General features: G+C 52.5%; 1 long non-coding RNA gene across 2 annotated transcripts; it reads left to right on the plus strand.

Annotated features, from left to right (window-relative positions):
- The first annotated feature begins 978 nt into the window (after positions 1–978).
- On the plus strand, positions 979–4,589 carry LOC108391980 (uncharacterized). Of its 2 annotated transcripts, none has more exons than XR_012131928.1 (3): positions 979–1,819; positions 3,835–3,907; positions 4,459–4,589. It is a non-coding gene; the product is annotated as an uncharacterized lncRNA (long non-coding RNA). The 2 variants fall into 2 exon arrangements; XR_001851901.3 differs by having other exon boundaries at positions 979–1,757.
- The last annotated feature ends 680 nt before the right edge of the window (positions 4,590–5,269 follow it).

Raw genomic sequence — 5,269 nt, forward strand, 5'->3', positions numbered from 1 at the left:
TACTATGGATTTTCAGTTTCTCCTTTATTCATTCTCTATTGTTTCATCTATCCACAAGCACTTTTTGCTTTTATAATCAATTGAGAAAACACACATACACACACAACCATTAAATCTGCATCGGCACCTCTTTTCTCTCCCTTGAAAAAGCCTGACGTGAGCTCACCCCAGGGCCTTTGCACTTTGCCCTCTGCCTGGAATACTCTCCCCCTAGATAGCCACATGGCTCACCCCTCACGTCCTTCAAGTCTGCACTTAAAGTGTGTCCCCTTTCCATTGAAGTCTTGGCTGACCAACCTTTCTAAAACAGCAAACCCATCTGTGTTCTCAATCCACCTCTCCTGCTTTATTTTTATCTACAGCACTTACCACCAATTAACCCTCTCCATCTGCTCTTCATTTGTTTTATTGTCTGGTCCCACCAGTATGTTGGTGCCATCAGCAAAGGAATTTTTGTCCGTCTTGTTCCTGGCAACATCCCCAGTGCCAGAAAGTGTACCTGAAACACTGTAAGTGCTCAGGAAATACTGGTGAATGGATGAATGAATGAATGTTTGCTGCTATTATTGACCAAAGAAAGGTTGGTTTGGGCTGCCTCAGATTGCCTCCGGCTCAAGACCGTCTTGGCTGCAGCTGGTGGGATCAGAAGTTGGGATAACAAGGGTGGGTTTGGCTGGTCAGGCGTTCACAGCTGACACTTGTTCTGATTGTTTAATGCTCAGTTTCACGATCACACCCCCTGCCTCCTCCCTGGGAGCTCCTTGGCCACTTTAGTTAAGACTCTAAATGCATTTACCCACTGACCCCACCCATTCAGGAATAGTCTCAGGGAGCAATGCTGTAGATGCAAATAGGGTTCCTTGCAACATTTTTCGCAATAATGTGCACACACACATACACTCACAAAATCAGGAGTACACACACACACAGACACATGCTGGTCTTGAGATCCAGACCCAGGGACATCCACTCACACACTTACACAACTAAACATACACATTCGCCATTCACACATCCAGACACACATTCACCTGCTCAAACATGTTTGGACACTTAGCAAGAGACAGAGCTCCAACCCAGGTATGCAAACACACACAGCACACAGATACCTACTCATTCATCTCACACACACTCCATCGCACACATGTGCACACACATACTCACTCTCACACATCTTCTTAAAGCCATGCATTCACACACTCACACATTCTTAGACATATGGTGACACCCATGTGCACACGGCGTTGACCCCCACGGTCGCCTCTGCCCATGCCTCCTAGGACATACACACCACCTGCCCTTCTTGCATGCTGAGGCCCCAGGGAACCGGTCTTTGGCTGTGTTTGGATGGGTGGGGACAGACCGCAGGCCCTGACCCCCTCCACTCTGGATCTCTCACTCTGACCCTGGGCAGACACGAAGCCACCCAGCGTGGCCAAACCGGGTCCAGGCCAGCTCTGCAAGCAGCGGTGTGTGATGCCTACATCAGCCGTGACTGTGCCGCCTCGGGGCACGACTGTCTGGCTCATCTGTGCCCGGAGCACCGCCCACTTCCTCCCCATCAGAGGGCGGTCGGCCCTGCTGACATCAGGCAGTTTCTGGGCATGCCTGGCACTTGGAACAGAGGAAGGAAGTGATCTTTCTCAGCCACCGGGCCGGCACAGGGAGCCCAGGACATGCCCGGCGGCTCCGGAACCCAGGTCCACTGTGGCTGGGCCGCCTGCCCCTCCCCTGCATGGCCCAGGCTGGGGCCACAGGTCAGAGGACTAGGCTGTCCGAAGCCCCTGAAGTCGGGAGCGCCTCCCCTCCACCCCTGAGAGTGAGAGCGGGCACTGCTGGGTGCCAGGCACGGGTCTCCCTTGCCATGGCTTATCTTGTTAAATCCTCCAAACAGCCCTAATGGTGGGCACAGTCGAGGCACGGAGAGGTTAGGGGACTGCGCCGAGAACTAGGATTTGACCCCCAGGGGTCTGGCTCCAGACCCCTACTCTCAATCACCCCCACCCTCTCCCAGCTTGTTTGTGTTGTTTTTGTAAGCCTCCAATGTCCTGGCTTCCTCACCTGTCTCCTCTCTGAATCCTGGCAACAATCTTACAAGCAGGGCGGCAGTAGTAACCCCATTTAACAGATGAGAAAACTAAGGTTTAAATGACCTGCCTGGGGCAGACAGCAAGGAGGAAAGAGAGCAGGTTTATACTGGGTCCCAGGGCTCGTTCTATGATGCCAGGTTGTCTCCCTCATGGGCCAGGGGCCTCTGGCAGGACTAGAGGTAGGGAGGGGTGATGTGGGTCTTGCTGGCCACAGAACAGCCAGAGAGACAATAATACATCTATGACAACAAACTTTTTTACTTTTTAAAGTAAGTGGGAAGTAACCAACATACAATAAAATACACAGATGTTTATGGGTTCAGTTTGATGACTTCTGACAGATGCACTTGAGAATCAACCACCTAAAATAAGACCCCAAACATTGCCACCTCCAAGCATCCTCATGCTCCTTTCTGAACAGCCCTCTGCCCCTGTGGCCCCAGGTAACCCCTGACCAGTGCTCCCGGGTTAGCTTTGCTTCGTCTAGTGTTTCAAAATAGGGGGACTCACACAGTATGTGCTCATGTTCTCAACAACTACACAAAAATAGCCCTGGCCTCTTTCCCTCAGCATGGCACCTGCAAAGAGCTATCGTGCTGGTGCAAGTAGCAGTAGTTGGTTCCTTGGCTGAGTGGCATTCTACTGGAAGAATGTTCCGTGACTTGTTTATCCAGCCTGCAGGAAATGGGGTCTGAGTTTCTGCTGTGAATGTCTGTGTACACTGAGCACCTACCTGCTCTGGGCCAGTCGCAGTTACCACCGGGGTCCTCTGCAGCCACTGTGTGTGCTCATCCCCACCCAGCTAGACACCACTGTCCCCACTCTGGGGCAGGAGGAAACGCAGGTTCAGGGCAAGGAACCCAAAGATACACAGCTCACAGAAGGCAGGATAGGAGCACTGAGCAAGGGGCAGATGGAGACCCCAAGGGATGCCAGGCAGACCCTGGCCCTGGGAGAGCATCTTTAGTGGGCATGGAGCTGAACCACCACCTGCACTGCAGTGGCAGCAGCCTACATTTATTGGGTACCTCCTCAGTTCCCGGCCCTGTTCTAAGCACTTTTCATGGATCAACCTATTCAGTCCTCCCAACAGCTGCTATTATCCCGTTTCATAATTAAGGAAACTGAGGCACAAGGAAGATGAGTCATATCTCCAGAGTCACAGAGCTGAACTTGGACCTAGGTGGTCTAGGACTTCATGAGTCTCTTAGCTACAAGCCTGCACTTCCTCATTAACCTTCCTTTGATTTAGTTGATGCCCCTAGTCGGCCAGGCTCAGATCCCATCTTGCCCTGGAGGCATTTCCACTCATGGTCATCTCCCTGCCCAGTTGGGAGCTATCCCAGTCTGCTCAGTTCAGGATCCAAGGGCCTGGTGCTGGGAGTGCAAGCAACAGAGTAGAAGGCCAGGAACAGGACTCTAAATTCAACCTTTGAATCCTGGCTGTGGCATATACTGGCTGTGTGACCTTGGGTCAGTCACTTAACCTCTCTGAGCTTCCATTTTGTTACCTGTAAAATTAAAGATGATGACTGTGACAGTGATTCAGTGAGTTGGGTGTGGAATTACCAGGGCTGACATTTACCTGCATTCTGCTCTCTGCCTGGGGCCTTTCAATGCTTAACCCAGCCTCAGCAACTCTGTACTCTAATCTCCATTTTACCAATGAAGAAATACCATCTTCTCTAAAGTCTCTCAATACTACCTCCATGCTAAAAATCTCCAAACATACTTCTCCTGCCAGGACGTACACCTGAACTCAGGCTTGAACATCCAGCTGTGGCTCAACATGCCTCCACCGACATGCCCACCTCCAGGTAAGGGGCAGAACCTCCCTTCCTCCCCGCACGCCCCGCCCTTCCTGCAGGCTTCACTTTGGAAAATGCCACCGGTCTTTCCAGGGTCTTCATGTCCTCACCGACCCCTCTATTCCTCTGACCTCCACTCCCCATCAGCCTTCAGAAGGCATCTGGTCTGATCACCCCCCAACACCTGCCTCCACGGCCCCACCCTGGTATGAGTCACCAAGCCCTTGCTTGGATTACGGCAGCGTCCTCCACAGTATCACCCCATTCTGCCATTTCTCCCTACCTGAAGGAAGTCAGATCACACCTCTCCTCTGCTCAACAACCTCCCATGGCTCCCATGTTACCCAGAATAAAAGACAAGGTCCTGGCAGTGTCCATAGGTCCTGTGCAGCCAGCCCCTGCTTTGCCTCTCTGACCACTCCCCTACAGCCACACTGACCCACTCCCTGCTCCTGGAACCCACAGGCACACTGCAGCCCTAGGGCCTTTGCACTTGCTGTTCCCTCTTCCTGGGACTCTTCCCAGATATAACCACATGGCTCCTCTCTCACCTTCTTCAGGTCTGTGCTCAGATGTGAATGAATCTACCCTGCCTCTATGAACAAGACCCCCCTCATCGACACTCCTCGCCCCCTTCTCTCCATGGCACCCATCACCAATTGACATGTGGAATTTAACATTTTTAATTGTGTTAATGTTATTATCATTATTGGTTTTGAATGTCTCCACCCACTGTGCCCCACAAGGGCAGGACTGTTTCTGGGGTGTCCACTAGAGCATCCTCAGCACCTCTGGGTCTGGTTCAGTGTTTGCTCAGTAAAATGTTTGGCAGAGGCACAAACAGGGATCAGGAAGGGGTTAATTGGCTTCCGGGGCCACCACGTTAGGACATGCTGGAGCCAAGATTTGAACCCAGGGGTCCAAGTCCCATGCTGTGTCCTTAACCTCCCAGGGCTTGTTCCACGTCAACACCCGGAGATGGTGGCTGTCACTGTCACGATTTTTAGGGCAATAAGCTCATCCTTTCCTACCCACAAGGGAAGACTTTCGGGAGGGGGAAAAATGGAGAGGTCAGGCCACCTGTGGCCTCCAGCCAGTAGGAGGTGACTCACCAGCCCCATGATGACAGGTGACATTCCAACCTCTTCCCTGGGGGACTTTGGCCTGAGATAAAGGGAGCACCCTGCTTCTGGGAAGAAGAGGACAAACAGGTGGGAGAGGTGGCCAGGCCACTGCCTCGGGGGGTGGAGGAGGCTGCATATCTGGGCTGGAGGGCTGCAGGGTCCAGTCACGAAGTGGGGCAGTCCAGGCTGGACTGGCCAGATTGACCCTTGAGCCTTCCTTTTGGGGTCAAAGATGCAGCCTGAGTCC

Source organism: Manis javanica, chromosome 5, assembly GCF_040802235.1.
Source record: "Manis javanica isolate MJ-LG chromosome 5, MJ_LKY, whole genome shotgun sequence".
NCBI lineage: Eukaryota > Metazoa > Chordata > Mammalia > Pholidota > Manidae > Manis > Manis javanica.